Source organism: Cyprinodon tularosa, unplaced genomic scaffold (assembly GCF_016077235.1).
Source record: "Cyprinodon tularosa strain WSP-4 unplaced genomic scaffold, ASM1607723v1 ctg479, whole genome shotgun sequence".
NCBI lineage: Eukaryota > Metazoa > Chordata > Actinopteri > Cyprinodontiformes > Cyprinodontidae > Cyprinodon > Cyprinodon tularosa.
In genome coordinates this window covers 19,086-40,496 of record NW_024039206.1, presented here as the reverse complement: position 1 = coordinate 40,496, position 21,411 = coordinate 19,086, and the positions used below count along the sequence as shown (strand labels likewise).

The 21,411-nt window shown below is 40.9% G+C and overlaps 1 protein-coding gene across 3 annotated transcripts in view; it reads right to left on the bottom strand.

Moving 5' to 3' along the window:
• The window catches only part of satb2 (SATB homeobox 2), a 117,643-nt gene that overhangs the window by 89,552 nt on the left and 6,680 nt on the right, over positions 1-21,411 (bottom strand). For 2 of the 3 annotated variants that reach the window (XM_038301954.1, XM_038301956.1), the window contains exon 2: positions 20,266-20,656. The exons of the other annotated variant lie outside the window; for it this stretch is intronic. The gene's annotated coding sequence lies outside the window, so the exon portion shown is untranslated. The remainder of the gene's footprint in view (positions 1-20,265; positions 20,657-21,411) is intronic. 3 annotated transcript variants of the gene reach the window in all.

Sequence of the window (21,411 nt, the reverse complement as noted above, 5' to 3'; positions counted from 1 at the left end):
GGTGAGACACTTTGTCAATGGAACAAGACAATTTACTTATAAAATAAGAAAGAAAACAACTGCAGTCGCTTATTTCAAGTGCATGATATCTAATTATCTTAAAATACTCATTTCATTAGCCAATCATCTTATTTACTAGGTCAAACTGAGGGTAAATACAATTATTTTTAGACATTTCTACAAATGTATAGATCATGTTTGCATTGAACTCATTTTATTTTGTGCATACTCTTTAAATATTCTCTTTAAACATGTTGGGAGCTGGAGAAATACACCTTTTCTCCAGGAGAGTCCGCCCTGGATCCTCCCTGCTGAGCTGCTCTGCACACCTGCAGCTGATGATTTCATCTGGAGGACCTGGACTACTTAAGCTGCCTTCAGACCTTGCCTCGACGCCGCAGTGTCTTAATCAGTTGGTTAGCACTTAAGCCATAGATCCCTAGTGAACCAAGTCTCCTTTGAGTCCAACCTGGATTCTAACCCTTTTGTCTCTGCTTCCAGGTTTCCTGTTCTTTCTCCTGTGAAGCTCTGCAAGAGCTTAACCTGCCGAGCCAGCCCTCCGAGCCAAACCTGAAGACTCACTCTCTGGATTTCCTAGCAGCTCTGGATACCGAGCTGGAAACACAAGCCAAGGTCAAAACAGCCTTTAGAAGTAAGACGCTGAAACAGCTTAAGGACTCTGCCAACCCAAGCTTTCTCCGGACCCAACAATTCCGCTCCCAAAGCCTCCTCTACGTTCATCAAGGTACAAACCTGAACACAATCAGTCAAGTCTCAACCAAGCCTTCGCTAACCAAACTGTCTTTCTCACAGACGCCAGTGAACCGGTCCCAGCCCAGAACCATTGCATCAGTCTTTATTATATGTGTGAATTTGCCAATAAACTCTGTTAAACTTTCCATCCGTGTCGTCAGTCTTCTGCATATTGGGCCTCCCTGATACCCATCATGACAAAACATGCTTCCTTAGCTACGAGTTCATATCAAATATGCGGCAAATTTAATTGATATTCGGATAATGTAAAAAAAAACACAATTTCACAATTAATAAGACATGTGATCAAAATTAAATGTGAAATAAATTTGTTAAACCAATAATGGATGTAAAAAACCTGCTGCTCCATCATCCTCTCACTACTTCCCATTGTTTTGTCGTTCCTCCCAGTAGTAACATGTACAGTGCTGAACGTAATGCGAAAAAACATTTATTTCGATAACTACACTCTGAGCAGTACACTGGAAACGCAGCTATTGATACAGAATTTCTGCATCAAGCGACACAAAAATAACATCGCTTCTTCTCATGCTGCACCATGCAGACGCTCCATCTGCACTGATAAAGATTGACTCACCTCAGAGGCTAAACTTTGACCAGTTCTAACTGACAGCAGACGAAACTATTCTCTGATTTACTCTGGAGAGCATTGCTTATAATATTTATGGTAAAATCAGTAGGTAAAGGGAATTGTTGGCCTGGCTGAATGGGCAAGGTCTTCTGTTCCCCTGTAAAGGGGTTGCGATGATAGCGGGAAGGAACCACCTTAATTGCTGCATTGTAGGTTTTTCAAAGATGAAATCTGAGTCCAATTGAGTTGAATTGAATTGAAAAACTTCCTGGATGTGAAATGAAACCTCTTCAAACTTGGAAACAAAGTCCAGCGGATTGTTTTTTAACCTTTTTCGGAAAAACCTCAGCTGCTCTTCAGGTTTTAAAAGTTCGACTTAGACAGATTTATTTGTCGTTTTGTTTACACAAATTTAAAACAAAAAGAAATTTCGTTTAGAACAGCTCTCTGGACAGTTTCATTTTTTTTAAACTGCAAAACAAAACAATAGTTAAAAAAAAATCTGAATTTACTGACTGGTTTAATCGATTACATGTTTGTTGTGAGCTAGTTTTTTGTGTTTGTTTTATTATTGTTGGAAACTTCATAAAAATGTAAGTTCAGACTGATACACTGGAAAAAATCAACAAATTGATAAGTCATTTTTTCTTAAAATATGTGCATTCGTTCTTAGATTGAGGAGGTAAAAGAGACATTTTGCCAATGGAACAAGACAATTTACAATTGAAATAAGAAAACACAACTGCATTGTCTTATTTCAAGTACATATTTTCTAATTATCTTATTTTAAGAGTGAAAATCCTCATTCCATTGGCAAATTATCTCCTTTACCTACTCAGATTAAAGATAAATACACTTAATTTAAGACATTTTCACTTATTTCTAGATAATTTTTCCAGTGTAAATGTTGCAACAATCCTGAATTCTTTCCAACATTAACATTAACCATCTGATTGGCTAAAAGTTTCCCTGCATAAAACACCAAGCAGGTTTGACTCAGTGGGAAAAAAAGTCATTGCTAAATGTAACCACAGCATTTGGTTTGATGTGGGACTCAGAGATGTGTCAAACTCGAGGCCCCTGGACCAAATCTAAACCGTCACAGTAATAAATCGGGCCCCCACTGGGCCCTCATTTAATCACTATAAAAATGTACTTTTTTTTTTTAAACTGTTTATTCCCCCTTATTTGAACAAAAAGTAGGACATTTTATTAAAAGAAATGGATTATCTACATTTAAAATACAAAAAATGACTCCATTATCTTATTTTAAAGGGGACCTCCGTTTTTTTACATTGGGCCCTTGTTTTTACGTTATTACATCATGTTCTACTCACCTATAACAGTTTAGTGTCATTTGGACCCTATGGGCAACGAGTTGACGGCTCAAACTAAACTGTTCATAATTTATTCTTTATGGTACGCCAGCATTCAGAACATGTAGGCCAATCACTGTCCCCCAGACATCCGCCGTTATATTTTTTATATTTATATCTTTTAAAAACAAAGCGGAGTGTGTATGGGTGAGTAGAACATGATGGAATAACGTAAAATCAAGGGCCCAATGTAAAAGAAACGGCATTCCCCTTTAAGTGTCTAATATCTAAATACCTTATATTAAGTCCAAAAATACTCCTGCGGCCGATGAAGAAGTGAACAGAAGTTTCAAAAAGGAACCTTTTTCAATTCAAAATGTCAGAAATAGTTCCAGGCTTTATACCAAACAAAGCCTTGTTTTTGTTTTGAAACAGCCAGAAAAGAGCTTCCTGGATGGGAAGCAAAACGTCTTCAAATGTGGAAACAAAGTCCAGTGGATTGTTTTTAACTTTTTTGGATTGACTCTGACCTGGATGACTGAGAATCTTCACCATTTTAAAGGAGCAGAAGGAAACGTTGCTCAGAAAGAATCAGGACAGGTTCAGTACCGACCGGGTGAACGGTACCAGAAGCAAAGCAGAACCTCAGTTCCCAAATCTCTGCTTCTGAACCAAAGGCGGAAGCGACCCAGATGTTGGTCGGACAGTTAATGACTGGCATAGAGACACACTTTTAGAAATAGTTGTACTTTACTGTACTTTTACTTTATTAACGTTCTTGTGAGAATAAAGCTGCTCTTACTGTATGCGAGTTGAATTCCTGGTTATTTAACCCACCACAGGTAATTGATCTGCTCAGAGATCAGGTGATTAATTCATCAAAGCTGGACGTTCTTTTCCTATCCTGACATGTATTTATTTCCCACTGTAAAGACTGGATTTATAAATCTATGTTGAATAAAACTGATTTGGAAGATGTGTTCTCTTATTTATTTATTTTGTAATTCAGATTTGAATCCCCAGAATTTGGACAGTACATAATTTTAAACATTAAATCAGATGTGATCAGCAGAGCTGTCAAGTTAGAAAGTACAAATACTTTATTACTTTAAGTAAGTAGAAACGTTGGCTATCTATACTTTACTGAAGGAATTATGTATTTTTAGACAACTTTTTACTTTCTACTCTTTACATTTTTAAATATAGACTTATTCGTTTGTTTCATTTAAGCCCATTTTCATGGCCTGTTGGTATTTTAAAAAAAATTATAATAATAATCAAAATAATTACTTTCATCCAGACAATTCAACCCTTTGTGGTTGAATTCGGTGCTGCCCCAACTTGTTGTTCACCACATACTAAATTCTCATCTTTGTTGGTTCCTCTGGCAGCTCTGCAAACTAATGAACTGAAAAAATTTAAATCTACTGTAAGTATTTTGTTTCTTAAAATAAGATCATTTTTTCTTGACTTGAGGTAAGTCAGAGTTTTTTTTTTTGTAATGGTACAAGACCATTTACATTTCAAATAAGAATAAAACAATTGCATGGTCTTATTTCAAGGGCATATTATATAATTATCTTATTTTAGGGGTAGAAATGTTCATTCAATTTTCCTACTCAAATTAAGGGTAAATACTCTTAATTTCTACTCATTTTCAGAAGGTTTTTGCAGTGTGTAGATGTGTTATAATAACTCTACACTGGAAAAACGATCTAGAAATAAGTATAAATTAGTTAAATTAAGTGTATTCACCCTTAAATTGAGTAGGTTATTAAGATAGTCTGCCAATAGAATGAGTATTTTTACTCTTACAATAAGATAGATAGATAAAATGCACTTGATTTAAAAACAATCAAATTGTGTTTTCTTATTTTAAGTGTAAATTGTTTTGTTTCATTGGCAAAAATGTTCTTTTATCTCCTCCATCCAAGAACAAAGGTTATTTTAAGAAAGAATTACATATCTAGATTGGGAAACTAGCTCATTTACCCATTCAAATTATGGGTAATAACATTTAATTTAAGAATTTTTTGCTTATTTCTAGATTATTTTTCCAGTGTGAAACCATCAGAACCTCGGTTATGCTTCACTGGCTTTATGACTTAAACCTGCAGAACCGTCCTGCAGCCTCGGTATTTCCTGACTGTCAGCCAAGCATCCAATATGTGTAATGCCATCAGAAACCCTGCCAGGCCGGACTCGGGCCAAATGGGCAGCTGTGGCTAAAACCAAACTCCCTCAGCAATATCCCTGAAGAGACCAGGCAATTTGTCGAGTCAAACCCCAAAATGTTCGAAAATTGACTCCAAAGTCATGATACAAGATTCCCATTTTATATATTGAATATAAATTGACCACATATGGATTTCTCATGGTTTACAAAAAGGAATCTTGTGCCTTTAAATGTTTATTTGCCCGATCAAGCAGCAACTAGAGGTAAACCGGAAAAACCTAGAGTTTTCTCTGCACATTTATAGTTATTGGATTTTTATTACCAGCAAGGATGATTTTTGCTTTAAAAGATATTTTAAATAATCAACGTCCATCAACTCATTGGTTTTGGAAGAGAAAGAAGGTTGAAGAAATTTATATTCATAGGGCAAGTTTCTGTTTTTAATCACATTCATGCCCCTTACTAATTTCTTGTTATTACATTGACATTTATTTTTGCCATCAACTGTAAAGTGCCTTGAGATGACATGTGTTGTGAATTTGGCGCTATATAAATAAACTGAATTGAAATTGAATCAAAAATCTATATTTTTTTAATGTTACAAAGATCTTGTCCTGGATTCTACACTGCAAAATTTCTTGGATTAAGTGTATTTAACCTTAATTTGAGCTTTTAAATACGATGATTTGCCAATGGAATGAGTCTTTTTACTCTAAAAATAAGATAATTACATAATACGCACTTAAAATGAGACAATGTAGTTATGAAAATTGTCTTGTTCTATTGAGTACACTGCAAAAACGATCTAGAAATAAGTAAAAATTTCTTAAATTAAGGGTATTCACCCTCAATTTAAGTAGGTAAATGAGATCGTTTGCCAATGGAAAGAGTAATTTTACTCTTACATGTCACTGCAAAAAATATAAATCTCAATAAGTTATTTTTTCTTAAAATAAGTGTGTTTTTCCTTGATTTGAGGAGGTAAGTAAGACACTTTGCCAATGGAACAAGACAATTTCCTTTTAAAATAAGAAAAAAATATTTTATCGTCTTATTTCAAGTAAATATTATCTAACTATCTTATTTGAAGAGTGAAAATACTCATTCCATTGGCAAATCATCTTATTTACCTGCTCAAATTAAGGCTAAATATACTTAATTTAAGCCATTTTTTACTTATTTCTGGATTGTTTTTGCAGTGCAATAAGATAATTAGATAATATGCACTTGAAATAAGACAACCTAGTTGTGTTTTCTTATTTTAAGTGTAAATTGTCTTGTTCAATTGGCAAAATGTCTATTTTATCTCCTCAATTCAAGAACAAATGCACTTATTTTAAGAAAGAATGACTTATCTAGATTTAGATTTTTTTGCAGTGTTTCACTTACTTCCTTAGTTCATAAAAAATGCACTTATTTTAAGAAAAAATGACTTATTCGGATTTACATTTTTTTGTGATGTAATAATGCTTGAAATTTTGAATTTCAGCATATGTGACTGAGTGTACTATAAAAGGTAAAAAAAAATAAAGTTTAGTTGTTTTCATTGCACTGGAAAAACCATCTAGAAATAAAATTTCTTAAATTAAGTGTATTTACCCTTAATTTTAGTAGGTAAATTAGATACTGAGTATTTTTAACCTTAAAATAAGATAATTATATAATTTGCACTTGAAATAAAACAATGCAATTGTGTTTTCTGATTTTAAGAGGAAGTTGTCTTGTTCCTTTGACAAAATTTCTCTTTTACCTCCTCAATCCAAGAATAAATGCACTTATTTTAAGAAAAAATTACTTATCTAGATTTCAATTTTTTCCAGTGTGCTGTGTTCTGACCCATCTAGCAAACGTTTTAACCCAGTATAATTAGGGAATCGTGTTTCTGTCCTTTTTACCACTTTTTATTGAATCAAAGCCTTTTTCAAAGCATCATTTAAAGACTATTGTTGCCCCAAAGCGAAACCACATGTTCTTCGCTGCAAGATTTTGTTTTCTGTTTACAGAAAAAAGTCATGTAGACAATAAAAGATAGAATCCCACTTCAAAACCTGTTTCCAGCGGCGGATGAAGACATCCAACCTGTTTGTGTAAAGCTGGAAAGCTGAGATTAGATGTTCGCCCCTCAGTTATCTTTCTGTTCCCAGTCCGCCTCCTCCCTCGTCTCCTCTTTGTCCCACTACCTTCCACACACACATTCTTCCACAAGCTGAAAAACACCACAAAAAAGTAAACAAACTCATGATCTGAGAGGCACTGGGAGCCCGGGAAAACGTCAAAATGAACAATAAATTAAAGACATTAGCTCTGGTGTGATTAAAAAGTGTGGGAGGCCAGAGAGGCCAAAAAATGCGGGCGGCAGCGTTTAATAAAAGAGAAAAAAGAAGTTCAAAGAGCCGAGATGAGGGTTTAAATGTGACTACAGTGGTGCCTCTGATTCACTGCGAGGCTTTCTGAGAAAAAACCGGAGATTCTGCAAATAAATCCGACCGCTAACAATGTTTTAGCTGCAATAAAGAGCAGCTAGCCAGCATAGCATGTTAGGAGGGGGAAACTGTTTCTGCTCCTGGAGATTCTCAGCCGTCCGTTAACTGATTTAATGTCTCGATTCGGCCTTTATTTTCAAATAAACTCCCAAAGAATTCAAAGATACCAGCGACAGGTCGAGTCCTGCTTCAGCTACCGATGATAGCCATCAGAGGCGTCTTTCCACAAACACACAGCATCTACTTCATCTCTGCTCACATCCTGCTTCTATTACACTTCAGCTGGTATTTGATCCACCTGATAAAGAGTCAAACTGCACTGGAAAAAAATCCAAATCTAGATTAGTCGTTTTTTCTTAAAATAAGTGCATTTGTTCTTGGATTGAGGAGGTAAAAGAGACATTTTTCCAATGGAACAAGACAATTTACACTTAAAATAAGAAAACACAATCCCATTGTCTTATTTCAAGTGGATATTACCTAATTATCTTATTTTAAGAGTAAAAATACTCATTCCATTGGCAAACTATCTTATTTACCTACTCAAATTAAGGGTAAATACACTTAATTTAAGACATTTTTACTTATTTCTAATTAATTTTTCAAGTGTGGGGGAATCTGAGGCTGATTGTGGGAAAATGTTACCAATCACAAGGTCAGGAGAGGTCAGGAGGTTCAGTGTGTGTTGGAATTTTCAAGCTTCTGGGAAAAAAATATTTTTTAGGAATTAGGAATTAGTTTTAGGCCTAGGAGGGAGTTCAACTGAAGAAACTATTAGGCCCCGTCCACACGAAGTCAAAACGAACACGAAACGCTAATATTTTCCAGAACGTTTGCCGTAAAGACGGAGACGTAAAATAAATGTGATCGTCCACACGAATGCATGAAAACGCTGCAAAATGTATGCCAGGCCTGTAAGTGGCGCTGTGGTGCCAAAGCAAAAATAGGCGACGTTGGGCATGCGCACTAATATTTATACATGGTTGCCCTGCGGGTCCATTTTCGTGGTTCAGTCAAATTCAGGTGCTGAACTATGTGGTCGATATTGCTCTGTTCTTCCTGGAGATATTCCAGAAGAAGAAGATTCTGTTGTAAGCCCGACAGCAGGGCAGGTAGCATGAGCAGCAACCATTCAACACAGTACGGCGCCATTGTTGTTGTGATACTGTGTCGCGCATGCGTGTTTAGAGGCGATGCTATGACGCATGCGTGTAAGAAAAAAATAATGCGGTTAGAGCTTAAAGATGGAAACGCGAAAACGGCGTTTCAAAATCTTCCCACTCTGAAGGCTTAATAAAAAAAAAGATCGTTTACAGACCCCCGAAACGCCGGCTTTGTATGGATGAGAGGCTGGTTTGGTGAAAAATGTGTGCGTTTAGGCCAGGGTTCGGCTTCGTGTGGACGGGGCCTTAGTATTCACCTCCGTCACGACTCGCAACCTGTTCTTTGCTCCCGTTCATGCATATCAAAGCAAATTTTGCACTAATGTTTTCTGCCGAGGTCTGAGCGCCAAAGATTAAAGTAATTGTATCGATAAAATTCTTCTAATGTTCTTTCCATGTGAGTTTTTCAGATTAAACTGCTTTATATACATATAGAAGGTCAGAGGAGCGAGACATCATCCCAGCGGCATCCCAGATCTGCTCTGATCACCATGGCAACCCCAGGCTCACATCACTGACCGTCTACAAACCTCTAACATGTTCCTTTGTTGATCTTTGGAGTTTCCCTTCGCTCCTGCACTCTAACCTTCACAGACCTCGCTTTGTTTTCAAACGGACAGTGTTAGCGCTTCATAGTTGTGTTCAGCGCCACACAGCTACAGCCGTATTGTGCTGCTGTCTTATTCTTCATCGCATTTAATGAGGATGTAGACCTCTGGGCTTTGACTAGGCCACTTGAGCTCATAGACATGCTTTGATCTAAACCCCTGAGCTGCAGCTCGGGCTGTTCAGGGAGGATCTGCTAAGCGATGAATCTCTGACTAAAGTCTTTCATGCTGCTGCTGGGAGGAGGGTTTCTCTAAGACACAGATGTTCCCCAAGTCTTTTTTCTTAAATCCAAGTCTAGTGTTTATCATCCTACCGACCAAGAATGTTAGCGGCTAATAAATGAAGCGCACCCTTTAACAGGATTTAAGGGATAAAACAGAAGACGTGAGTCTAAAGCAACAAATTCAAATCAAGTCTTGAGTCTTTACAGGATACTTTCAGTCTTAAAACCCCAATCCACCCACTTCACACATACTGTAGATTAAAGGCATACTATGCAACATTTTTCAGTTAATTAATGTGTTCCATAAAGTTTTGGATGATTAAATGAGTCATTTCAGGTCGAACAAAGGTTTTCTCGGCCGCCCTGGTGGTCTGTAGGGGAAATACCGCACTTGCAATTGCAGGAGCCCTCGGCCCGCACCCACAGGCTCAGAAGTCTCGCGAGAGTCGGTCTTGCTTTACGGCGAGAACTGCTACACGCCCCCAGTGAAAGGCATGCTCGCTGCTAGCGCAGTGGCGATCTTTGTGCAGTTATCATGGCGGAACCAGAGAGAAAACAGCGAAAGCCCATGTCGGAGCAGGCAAGAAAGAGGAAAAGGGCTCTGGACAGAGAGAGGAGTCGTACACGGTGAACATCCGGCAAGCTTTTTCCGAATGGCGAGAGCTAAAATAAAAAGAAGGCTGCAAGGCTGACGCGGACCTCGCATTTCTGCTGATGCGATCGTAAGTAACATTGGAATGGTTTCTCTCTCTCTGTGTGCATGTTCTTACTTTCACTGTGTTAGTCATTCGTTGCGTTCGCCTGTCTGCTAAGCTCAAAACAACCATGCCTGGCTTGACGGAGAAACCAGGAGAACAGCTGAGCATATTTACGACAGTGCACTTTTACTTTCAACCTCTGGGGAGAGCCTCGCTGGAAAATCAACACCGGTTGCATAGTGTACCTTTAATGTAGATAAGACTTCATCAAGTCTGAATGGTTTGAGGATAATTTCCTCTGTTGATTTCATGTTTTTCAACTTATTACAGATCGTTGTTTCCCTTTAACATGCAACACCAGCCGTTAATCAACTTTACTGAGTGTTAGTAAGCCATGGAATGATGGTGGTGCTTTGAGGAGCTTTTACCTTATACTCCCTGATTTAATACACATTAATGTACGTTGAAAAATAAAGAGGTTTTTATGCATTTTCTATGATTAGATTAAAAAGGGATACATTTATTTTTCATTGCTTTAAGCTTTTTAAGTTCATGACCAGTCTCAAAAACCAGTAGTGGCGCTGATGTAGGAATTTAAGAGGGTTTACTTTAACTTTGTGTTTCATGACCTGAGCTTCAGTTTTTACATCTGATAAGTCAAATCTTACATCCCAGTCCTTCCAGTGTGGAACTGGTCGCTCCTCAGAGGAAGCAAAGCTTCTGCTCATCTCTGTTTGCATTAGGAGGTGTATTGGGTCCAGCAGGGGGCGGTATAACCTGCAGATGGTGCACTCTTAAATTAAGTGTAATTAACCTTGATTTAAGCAGGTAAATAAGATGATTTGCCAAAGGAATGAGTATTTTTACTCTTAAAATAAGATGATTAGATAATATGCACTTAAAATAGGACAATGCAATTGTGTTTTCTGATTTTAAATGTAAATTGTCTTGTTCTATTTGCAAAATATCTCTTTTACCTCCTCAATACAAGAATAAATGCACTTATTTTAAGAAGAAAATTACTTATCTAGATTTTGAACTTTTTAAAGGAAATTCTGACTCCAGTCGGATCGGCCCTCAGCTGCAAATCTCTAGGGAACAGGCTCTAGGGAACAGGCTCTAGGGAACGGGCTCTAGGGAACGGGCTCTAGGGAACAGGCTCTAGGTGCCAGACTCTAGGGAACGGGCTCAAGGGAACAGGCTCTAGGGGCCGGGCTCTAGGGAACAGGCTCAAGGGAACGGGCTCTAGGGAACAGGCTCAAGTGGCCGGGCTCTAGGGAACAGGCTCTAGGGAACGGGCTCTAGGTGCCAGACTCTAGGGAATGGGCTCTAGGGAACGGGCTTTAGGGAACGGGCTCTAGGGAACGGGCTCTAGGGAACGGGCTCTAGGGAACAGGCTCTAGGGAACGGGCTCAAGGGAACAGGCTCTAGGGGCCGGGCTCTAGGGAACAGGCTCTAGGGAACGGGCTCTAGGGAACGGGCTCTAGGGAACAGGCTCTAGGGAACGGGCTCTAGGGAACAGGCTCAAGGGGCCGGGCTCTAGGGAACAGGCTCTAGGGAACGGGCTCTAGGTGCCAGACTCTAGGGAACGGGGTCTAGGGAATGGGCTCTAGGGAACGGGCTCTAGGGAACGGGCTCTAGGGGCCGGGCTTTAGGGAACGGGCTCTAGGGAACGGGCTCTAGGGAACGGGCTCTAGGAAACAGGCTCTAGGGAACGGGCTCCAGGGGCCGAGCTCTAGGGAACAGGCTCTAGGGAACGGGCTCTAGGGGCCGGGCTCTAGGGAACGGGCTCTAGGGAACGGGCTCTAGGGAACCGGCTCAAGGGAACGGGCTCAAGGGGCCGGGCTCTAGGGGCCGGGCTCTAGGGGCCGAGCTCTAGGGAATGGGCTCAAGGGGCCGGGCTCAAGGGAACAGGCTCTAGGGAACGGGCTCAAGGGGCTGGGCTCTAGGGAACAGGCTCTAGGGAACGGGCTCTAGGTGCCAGACTCTAGGGAACGGGGTCTAGGGAATGGGCTCTAGGGAACGGGCTCTAGGGAACGGGCTCTAGGGGTCCGGGCTTTAGGGAACGGGCTCTAGGGAACGGGCTCTAGGGAACAGGCTCTAGGGAACGGGCTCCAGGGGCCGAGCTCTAGGGAACAGGCTCTAGGGAACGGGCTCTAGGGGCCGGGCTCTAGGGAACGGGCTCTAGGGAACGGGCTCTAGGGAACGGGCTCAAGGGGCCAGACTCTAGGGAACGGGCTCAAGGGGCCGGGCTCTAGGGGCCGAGCTCTAGGGAATGGGCTCAAGGGGCCAGACTCTAGGGAACGGGCTCTAGGGAACGGGCTCTAGGGAACAGGCTCTAGGGAACGGGCTCCAGGGGCCGAGCTCTAGGGAACAGGCTCTAGGGAACGGGCTCTAGGGGCCGGGCTCTAGGGAACGGGCTCTAGGGAACGGGCTCTAGGGAACGGGCTCTAGGGAATGGGCTCAAGGGGCCGGGCTCAAGGGAACAGGCTCTAGGTGCCAGACTCTAGGGAACAGGCTCTAGGGAACGGGCTCTAGGTGCCAGACTCTAGGGAACGGGGTCTAGGGAATGGGCTCTAGGGAACGGGCTCTAGGGAACGGGCTCTAGGGGTCCGGGCTTTAGGGAACGGGCTCTAGGGAACGGGCTCTAGGGAACAGGCTCTAGGGAACGGGCTCCAGGGGCCGAGCTCTAGGGAACAGGCTCTAGGGAACGGGCTCTAGGGGCCGGGCTCTAGGGAACGGGCTCTAGGGAACGGGCTCTAGGGAACGGGCTCAAGGGGCTAGACTCTAGGGAACGGGCTCAAGGGGCCGGGCTCTAGGGGCCGAGCTCTAGGGAACGGGCTCAAGGGGCTGGGCTCTAGGGAACAGACTCTAGGGAACGGGCTCTAGGGAACGGGCTCAAGGGGCTGGGCTCTAGGGAACAGGCTCTAGGGAACGGGCTCAAGGGACTGGGCTCTAGGGAACAGGCTCTAGGGAACGGGCTCTAGGGAACGGGCTCTAGGGGCCGAGCTCTAAAGAACAGGCTCTAGGGAACGGGCTCTAGGGAACAGGCTCAAGGGGCTGGGCTCTAGGGAACACGCTCTAGGGAACGGGCTCTAGGGGCCGAGCTCTAGGGGCCGGGCTCTAGGGGCCGGGCTCTAGGGAACGGGCTCTAGGGAACGGGCTTTAGGGAACGGGCTCTAGGTGCCAGACTCTAGGGAACGGGCTCTTTTTCTCTTCTCTGGAAAATGTTTATCAAATATTTATCTTTAGACATCTGAAGATTGACGATTAAAACCTTTTAATGATAAAAAAAGAACGATAATAATAATTTTTACCTTAACTGGAATCCAGCAGAAAGATTTTCTTTTTTTTTTTTTTTAAGCTCTTATTTTGAAAAAGAAAAGTATTATTTAATAAGGCTTAAGTCAGTTATTGCAGCCATTTTCCCTTCTCCTTTGTGCATCATTGTCGCTGCATGTGTTGATGTCGATTACTGAATTTTCTTTTAATGTTTTTCTCTTCAGGTACACTCTTCCCTCCTCCTGCTCATTCTGTATCTGCTTGATCAGAAAAACCTTTTTTACGACTTCATTTCAGCCGCCTGATCCGAACCATCTCCAACAGATGAGAGGAAATTGGTAAAGATCTACAGAAACGCCTGGAGAACCATGGAGAGTCGAGCCTCACTGCAAAAATGATCTAGAAATAAGTGAAAACGTCTTAAATTGAGTGTATTTGCCTTCGATTTGAGCAGGTAGATAAGATGATCTGCCAATGGAATGAGGATATTTTTCTTTTAACATAAGATAATTAGATAATATGCACTAGAAATAAGACAGTGCAATTGTGTTTTCTTATTTTTTATGTAAATTTTATGTAAATTGTCTTGTTCCATAGGCAAAGTGCCTCACTTACCTCCTCAATCCAAGAAAAAAATGACTTATTTTGAGAAAAAAAGGACTTATTATAGAGTTCAATATTTTGCAGCACAAACCCAAGTGTCTCTGTTAAAAGTAAAGTTGCTTCGACATCAAAACGGACATAGACGGGACAGACTAAGACAAAAAACACACTTCTGTTTAGGTACGGTGGTAGGAGGTTCATGCTGTGGGTCGGCTGACTTATGCTACAAAAGCAATCTAGAAATCAACTGTATTTACTCTTAATTTTAGTGGCTGAATAAGATGATGTGCCAATGGAATTATTATTTTTACCCTTAAAATAAGAAAATCAGATAATATGCACTTAAAATAAGACAATGCAATTGTTGTTTTTTCTTGTTTTAAATGTAAAATGTCTTATTCCTTGGCAAAGTGTCTCACTTACCTCCTCAATTCAAGAAAAAACGCATTTATTTTAAGAAAGAAATCACTAATTTAGAAACAAACGGTTAGAATAATGCAAATTAGCTGTTGTGCTAATTCTGGCATATTGACATTGATGCGTTATGCTGACATGTTGATGAATGTGCATTGTCCTAATTCAAATAAATAAAATAAATATGTAAATAAATAATAAAGAAATTCTGCAGCTTCGCCTCACATCGATAACGGGTGGAAACTAAAAGCTGCTGAGGTTCTGACAGGAAAATGATCTCATTCTAATAGATAATAATCAACAGACAAAGCAGGAAAATATTAAGCCTCTTGGACATCTGGGAGTTTAACCCTTTATAGGGCAAGTTAGCGTTTTTGATCACTTGCATACCTCTTACAAATGGAGCCCCCCCTAGCCCTAGCCCCCCTAAGCCTCATTAAAAATTACATTTAGATTTATAAACTAAAAAATGTAAGTGCCAGTATCAGCATTACCACAAAAAAATGTCTTTCTTTCACCCTCAGAGTGTTTTTCATGAATTTCTTACAGAAGCACTTTTTTATTTTTCTTATTTTTCTTAATAGATTCGGGCAAGTTGGCGTTTCTTAATATATTGACATTGATTTTTGCCATCAAAATATGCATATTTTTTGAATGTTGCAAAGGTGATAGGGTCTTTTCCTGGATTCCAATAACTCTAACACTACTATAAAGGGTTAAAATGTGTAATAATTAATAACGTTAAAAATAAAAAACATTTTATTTACCAAATTCTTGTTACCATTATTATTAGAATCTAAAGGAGGAACTTTTTAAATAAATGACTCTGACATAAAAAGCCCAGAATGAGTGGATCTACAAACTTACCTGCTTCTATAATAACAGGAAAGTTTTCACGGTGCTGAAAATAAAAGCGAATCTCTGGGAGGTGACTAATAACTGGGTGTAAGGAAATAGGGCATCCCAACCGGGCTGATGAATGCCAGCCTGTTATCTGTCCGCAGCGTGTTGAGCAATAGCCAGGCTTTGTTCTGGACACCCTCCTTAAAGACAGGCGGATTCTATGTGGCGCATCACATCTAAACGCATCACGCTGCTATCAAAACGCCACATTAGGCAACAGGGCTGCGATACTGACATAATATCAAGTCCATAATAATCGCAAGGTGTGGGATAGTGAGGGCAGTTAATAAAGAGGCGATAAGAGGAGCTGTTTCAGGTCTGCTGCGAAGGCGTGGGGCTGTGCGTAACATGGGTTTGATAAGGAAGGGGTCACAACACCTATCGCAGTTTATGGCTGGCAGGCAGAGGCAGATGGAGCCACTATCAAATGTCACCCATGCTTGTGGCTGTAGATGGGAAAAAAGGTATTTCAGGTGGCTGACAGGCAGGGTGCAGCAGCATGACTGCAGTTCTCTCACACCTTTTTAATCTCATCATTAAATAACTGGCTGACATAATCGGAGTAATTCTGAAACTCCTGCAAACATTAGTTGGATTAGAGAACAGAAAATCCTCCTTGTCGTACCGGCGGTGGAAAGGAAGCGGGCCCCTCCTCTGCAGAGGAGCCCGTCCAGCTGGGCGGCCCTTCAGCCGAGGAGGCAGAAAAACAGATAAATAAAAGGTGGACACACCCAGAGGACACATCAGCAAACAATATGTTCTTCTGACAGACAGACAGACAGACAGACAGACACACATGGGATTCAGAGGAGGCAGAAAAACCTTTTTTTTTTCCCACCCTGATCCTAAATGAGACGCTCCAAAGTTAAACGGAAAAAAAAAGGAAAAACTCTCTTCTGACGGGAGCAAAACCTCAAAACGAAGCAAAAAGCAGATCATTCAGATCAGCTCCCACGGCCCTGCAGTCCCTCTCTGAAGCATGCAGCAAGCAAAGACCAGCACACACACGCGCTCAGGAGACGCTGGGCACTTCTAACGCTACAGAAGGAAGAACTGACCTCTGACCCCCCCCACACTCTGCCTCCCCTGCTGCTAACAAACACTCCTGCCGTCGGGATGCAAACCAGGTAGAGATTATTAGAGCTGATAGCAGGGAAGGGGGAGGCGTCACATCTAGGGAAATTTCCTGAGATACAGCCTGTCTTCCCTGTTCCACATCAGGGTTTATTGCAGCGCTATCAGGCTATTGGTTAATGCAGCACAGATAAAAGAATGACAGCTCTATTAGGAGCTCTGTGGTCTAATCCTGCAGAGAAATAGGATGACATAGGACCCCCCCACCACCACCAGCAGCACCACTCTGCTCTTAGCAAAGCCATGATTTGAATATTTCCAGCATGCAGGAAGACCAGAGGGACTCCAACTCTTAACTTTTGGCTTCTTTACTTCAGGAGAAGTATTTCTGTTAATTGATTTCTCTGGCAGAATTTAAAAAAAATGTTGATGCTCATCTAGAAAAGGGCAGTTTAACTTCCTCAGCTTTAGTCTACATATTATCAGAGGAGTCGGATGGAGGCTGTTAATCAATGATTTGGATGAAAACAAAAGGATCCACCAAGAAGACGAGGTTTGCTTTGGTTTGACCCATGGAGGAGGAATGTGGATGATCAGGAGGAGGGGTCGGATCTGGACGTGGGGAATTCAGGAGGAGCTGGCTCTCTGGTTTGATCAGGCGGACGTGGCCTGAGGATGCACAGACAGCAGAAACGACTGGAGGGTCATTCTGCAGCGACCCGGCTCCAGCATGACCCAAACCTTTTTAATGCTCTCCGTCCTCCACAGGTTAAAATACAGAAAATAACCATAACGAAGAAAAAGGCGGCAGCAAAAAGGTGTTAAAGTTGGCAAAATATCATGTGAATGTGCAAAGAATCAAAGGGACGTCTACATTTCATACAGATGTCCTAAGATTACATGTTTAAGTGCAATTAAGATAATCATTAAAACCAGGATTTATTTCATAAAATGAACCAAAAAGCAGAAAATCATGCTGTCTACATGCAGCAGGATGAGATGAGTAATATAGCTCCACCAATCAGCAGCAAACTGATGCTTCTGGAGCTGCACGTCACATCAGATCAGAAATCAATGCAAACAATGTCCCAATAAAAAAGGGGAATGTCATTATTATTATTATCATGTCACGCATTCCTAATCTGGTGCAGCTTCGTGTTACCAAACAGGGCAGCTCTGTTCTTCACTGGTAATAAAGCCTCGGCTGTAAATGTCTGATTAATTACAGGGAAACAAAACACTCTTCATCGATTATTTCAACTTAATCTGCAGCTAGAAGTATTTTAGGAAACATGAAGAGCAAATGAAAAAGGGGCCTAATAAGGGTCCCAAGCATCACCTTTTATTTTTCTCATCTTTTCTAGTTTATAAATGTTTCATTGATTAAGCAGTCGGGGTCTTAATGATGACTCCCTTCACATCAGCAGAGATTTTCATACCGAATGGGTCCGAATTTAAAGTATCGGTGAAAACATTGTCAGAAGCTCTCTGTCTTTGGCCCCTGGGGGCCACAGAACCTGGATAACAGAGAGAAATGCTGGCTTTTATGCCAAGCTTGACATGAAAATCGACTTTTTTACGTGGAGCATGTTAGAGGAAGCACGCAAAACGTCAAGGACAGAAGAGAATGATCAATTTTACAGAAACTACTATTAAATATATTGTTTTTTATTCAATAGTAGATAACAAATTCAGAGAAGCTAAACCATAGCGGCTCTAATTTTAATCCAAACTCCTAAACTAGAAGCTTGATTTGTTGATCAGTTGGGCTGCTTTTTAAAAAAAATAAATCAAATGAAACCGAGTCCAGTTGGCTTAAATGAAAGCTGCATAATTAAAGCGTTATTACTTCCCTAAATGCACATTATTTCCCCTCATCCATAGAAGACATTTAAATCAAACTAAATGTACAAACTGCATTAACTGAGATCCACAGAACAACTGGTGTCTGTTTAAAAAAGAAGAACAAATCTGTAACTGACTCCTCATTAATAACCACAATGGCAGCACACTGTAAAAAATAAAGATGTATATGTAGGTATTAAGCCTTTTAATTAAGATGTTAATTTGTTAATTAAGAGCAGTTAAGAAACATTTAGATTTTTGTAAATAAATAATATTTTTTTCTGGTTTCCAGGAGGGGAAATAAACATGGAGGCTGATGGTTTGTGTTCTGTTTGCATCTGCAGCTCTGGAGTCTTTTCTCCTTCAGGCCTAAAGAGTCAAACATCTTCATCAGAGAGGAGGAAAAAAAAACATTTATAATCGATTATTGTTCTAGGAACATTAATCTCAAACTAATTCTGTTTGTTTTTAACAGGAGGAACAAACGCAGCCAAGTCGTTTTATTTAGAATTTAACTCACTTAGATCAGTAACTAGATTTAGGTTGGAAATTAACTGCTTTGTGTCTCATTAAACTTCCCGGCTGTAATGTTTTATAAGAGGTCAGAAAATCAGCAAAAAAGTTTTATGGTAAGTTGATGTCTGTTAAGGACAAATAATCAAATGAAATATTTTGCATTAAGAGGAAGAAAAGGATGGAGGATAAAATGGTCTGTAAACTGTGAGCTGATCGGTTTGGTTGATTTGGGAGCTGATTGATCCTCCCAGGCTGAGCAGGAGTTCACACGGAGCGCATCGCTCCGGATCCGATCCGGCTGCCTTCATGGAGGATGAAAAAATAAATAAAATAACAAGAAATCAGAGTCAGAACAGAGTCCGGATGGTCCAGCAGCGATAGGAACCCGCCACCACACAGGGGCCCCCAGGGGCCCGGCTATCCTGCTGCGCCATCCCGGCGCACCGGACCGAAACCATCCGGTTCGCTGCGCGGTTGGAGCCGAATTTCGCTTTTAACAGCAGAGAAGACATAAAGCCAGAGAAAAAAGAGGAATAAAAAAACTTTGCCGAAGATCCATGAAGCTTCTGCTCTAACTGAGATTCACACAAAAAATAAAAAATATAAAACTTTCCTGCACAGTAAACAAAAAAAAATTAAATACAAGTTTAAAGCAGGAGCAGTCGGGTTTTTATTTCTAATAAATGCATTTTTTTTATTCAATCTGAGCTGCAGGTAAAGTTTTGGATCAGCAGAGCTGCTCCATTTGGGGCCTTCAGCTTCACTCCGCCGCTTCTCTCCACATTCCTCCTGCTTCTTTCTTCCCTCCCTCCGCCGCTCTTCCAGCTCTCCTATCAGGTCTGCATCTTTCTCTAAAATATTTCATTTTTGTTTTTCTAGCTGGTTCCTCAGAGTAGATCTAATTAAGAAATTATACCAAGAAAAAAAACAAAACAAAAAAAAGAAAAACTGCGCACAGTAATAATTGACTTTTCTCGCAGTAATCGGTCATTAATTGTTTTTTCTTGTGGAGTTAAAACGTGACGAAGTGACCCACGGATTAAGACGGATTGTAATTTTATCCAAAACCAGTGTTAAAAATTTATATATATATATATATATATATATATATATATATATATATATATATATATATATATATATATATATATTCTATATATATATATATACATATATATATATAGTTCTATATATATATATATATATATATATATATATATATATATATATATATATAGAACTATATATATTCTATATATAGAAATATTACTCGATAAAATAAATTATGTCTAATTAAAAAACAAATTCCAGCAGGAATTATGCTGAATTATCAAATAACTGCAGGTTTACCTGTGAGTTTTACTGAGGTATCTTATTTATATATATTAGAGGATTTTTTCATTCTAACGACAAATTAAAAGTAGCCTATTAAAAAAGAGAGGAAGATGATGAGGATGATGAAGAGGTCTTCATTCCTGCTCTCTTTATTTACAGGTATCCCTTCTGCCAGGTGTCCAGTGTGTGTGTGTGTGTGTGTGTGTGTGTGTGAGGGTGTGTGAGGGTGTCCTGGGTGGGTGTGTGTGTGTGTGGGTGGAGGTGCCCGGGCTTCACTCACTGTTCACGGCGTGTCTGTAGCGCTGCTGCCCGCCGAAGAGGCTCTGTCCATTGATCAGCAGTAGTGAATCCAGGGCTGGACCTTGGTTTGGGTCCGGGTCCTGCTGCTGTCGGACCAGATCTGAACTCGGAGCCGAAGATCCGGAGCGAAATGGAAAAAAACTTCTCAGTTTGTTTCTGTGCGGGTCGTGCGCAGAGCGGCGCGGCGTGCGTAAAGCTACGGCGGCCGGATGAGGAGCGTTCAGCAGCGGCTGCGGGGCTGATCCGCGGACCGGACAGTGAGCGCAGCGTCCTGGATGCTTCTCCTTCACTTTTTTTTTTTTTTTCCTTTCCTCCTCGCTGCTCCTCTGCGCGTCTCCAAACTGCTCCGGATCTGGAATCACGTCTTCATCCTCGAAAGGAAAAAGAGAGAAAAGAGGCAAGAGGCGCAAAAAAAGGAGGAAGGAAAAAAAAACGCCGTCAGTCCGAGATGAAAAAATAAACCCAAACCTGAGTGAAAAGTAAAAACAGCAGCGACTGAGTTCCAGTTGTGCAGCGGCGCAGAGGAGCTCTCTCTAATCACTCTGTCACTTCCAATCGTCCCTGCGCTGACGGCTGATAGAGGGAGGAGAGAGGGGAGGAGAGACAGGGAGGGAGGGAGGGCGGGGGCCACGGCTGGGCTCTGGGGGCAGGATCTCTACTGGAAGTGACCAGAGGAACTCTGCTGATCCGGATCAGGAAAAGGTAGCGCGGCCCGAGGCATAAGCAAAGAGCGCAGCTGCTGTAGACCAGCAGGCCAGCAAAATTATTATTCCTGACCTTTTATGCATTTTTTTTATATTCCTTTAAAAGAAAAGCAGCTTAAGGGAGACAAAAAGAATCCTCTGACTGGAGCTAGATATCCAATAAACGTCAAACATTCTATTCAGTTTATTTCTATAGCTCCAATTCACATCATGTCATCTCAAGGCACTTTCCAGTGCACCAGATCATCCAGTCAGATTTTTCTATCTAAGGAAAACCAGCTGATTACATCGACTAATTGACTCTTCAGCAATCCCTCACACTAAGCATGCTTGTAGCGACAGTGGGAAGGAAAAACTTCCTTTTAACAGAAAGAAACCTCCAGCAGAACCCAAAAATGTTTTCATACTCTCAGCACCTTGAA